This window comes from Athene cunicularia (genome assembly GCF_003259725.1).
Source record: "Athene cunicularia isolate RWA chromosome 4 unlocalized genomic scaffold, athCun1 chr4_part1, whole genome shotgun sequence".
NCBI lineage: Eukaryota > Metazoa > Chordata > Aves > Strigiformes > Strigidae > Athene > Athene cunicularia.
Genome location: NW_020799098.1, coordinates 41,067,287 through 41,069,463, shown reverse-complemented (window position 1 = coordinate 41,069,463; position 2,177 = coordinate 41,067,287).

Here is a 2,177-nt window from a genome sequence, read left to right as displayed (position 1 = left end):
TAAGACAGACTGCTCCCTGAGAAATGAGAAAACCCATGTATGTGGAATTAGTGTACCCTGTCTGTGCTGGCAAGTTGATGTGAACAGGCGACAAGCCATTGCTGGGTAGCAGTTCTTAATGAGCATCCCATGGCACGGTCAAACATGCAGAGATTCATTTGATAAAATGGTTATGCTATAAAGGGCAGGATGCAGCAGGTACTCCACTCATGGTAACTCAAAAAGCAGCACACATTTGAAGATCTTTATAGCAACTGAGAAATCACAACTGTCACTACTACTAACCATTTCTGTGTACTTTATCAGCCTAGCAAGTAAATTCTTCTGTCAAAAATAAAAAACATACAGGATAGCATGCTACCTAATGATATTAGCCTTCCAAGTATTTCCAGACTTGTGAGAGTTACACTTGTGTGTAAATGAAAGTTGCAAAACAAAGCCCAGCTCTACCATCAGACTGAAGTGCTCTCACAATAACACTGCTGTTTGCATCTCTCATGCCTCTAGATGTAATTATTTCCTATGAAAGAATTTTCTAGATTTATTTGTAACCTATATATATGCATTATGCAAAGCATACACCAGCTGATAGAAGAATTTCTAAGCAAAACAAAGCTACCATCAGCCTGGATCATAGCTCTGTTTTCTATAATAAAATCAGCTGTTTTCTACAATAAAATCAATTTATTCTGGTACAGCATGTTTCAGTTCTCTCAGAACAACACCCACATTAACACATAAATGGCAAGTACAGCCATACAAATACTAATGGCACAGTATTCATCCATGCATCTTCCTTTGGAGGACAAAGCATACTATGGACCCTAATTTCTTTTTACAGCATTATTTGAAAGGCACGTCTTGTGTAACCTATGTTTGCTAATGTCTGCACATTTGCCTTAATTTTCATACCTTTACCACATCCTCTCACCATAAATATTAGTTAACAGTGTGCAGCTATTCAATTCCTAGACACAGTAATTTTGTCAGATTATTGCAGTCCTTCCTGCAGCTGATATCTAGCATTGGTACCAATCCCAGAATTTGTGCTCCCCTTCACTGATACACTTCCAGTTCCATTTTGCCTGTATGGTGAGGAACCAGAGTGATCTCATTCCTTCCTTTCTCCAAAGCAAGTGCTTTCATTTTTAAAAAGAGCAAAGCAATGAAGAAAGAAAAGCACATGTGCTAGTGTCATACCCTCTGACCCTTTGGACATACTACCCTGAAGTAAAGAGCTTCCCACATCTGTTTTAGAAAAAGACCTCCCTCTCCCACCCTTTAACTTTCACTGTTTAAATTGTCAGCATGGATAACATTCAACTTACTTTTCCTTCCCAGTTCGGGTAAGTAGTTCTCCCAGGTACCACAGACGACATCTTCCAGCCACCAAAACCAAACCTCTGCACTTCTACTACAGATGTCTGATCTAATGTCTACCTTACACCTAGCATTTTATTTCCTTTCCTCAAAGAGAAAGCATTTGCTCTCTTAATTTCTAACTCTGCATCTATAAATTTCTCCTAGATTTCAGCAGATTTCCAGCAGTAGCGAGAGGAGACTCCACAGAGCTAATGTTAGACATGAATAAGCAGATCAAATTTTTTGTCAGCACTGCCAGGATTTCTTGGAGCAAGTCTCAGTCCATGTGCTGAGCTGCCCTATTATAGCACTTGAAGCCTCTGCTCTGTACTTGCTTTCGGTGGAGACATGCACTGCTCTCAGTGTCTGTGTCAGCAGACTTGTTTAAAATATCCAGTTGGTAAAGTCTCTGGGATTATTTGCTTAAGCATGGTCCAAGGCATAATTTAAGTCCCTGATTCTGCAAAACTCACAAGCACCTGCAACTCCCACTGCAGTCAGTATAGCGGTAGCGTACACACCAAAGGGCTATAGGAATCACAGCCATGGTGACTAATGCACAATGTGGGAGGAAGGGAGAGAGCATATTCTAGGCCAATTCAATGAACCATGATTATTAAATCTCAAACTAGAAAATAGCAAACATTACCCAAACTCTCCAAAGTGCTGTACTTTCCTGTCATATCTAAGTGTTACAGCACCCAAGAAATCAATTTCAGATTTGAAATGTCAATTTAATTTATTCTTGACAGATTAGAAAAGTATAAATAATTTCTATTTAGAAGTAACATTGCTTCCCCCCCCCCCCCCCCCCC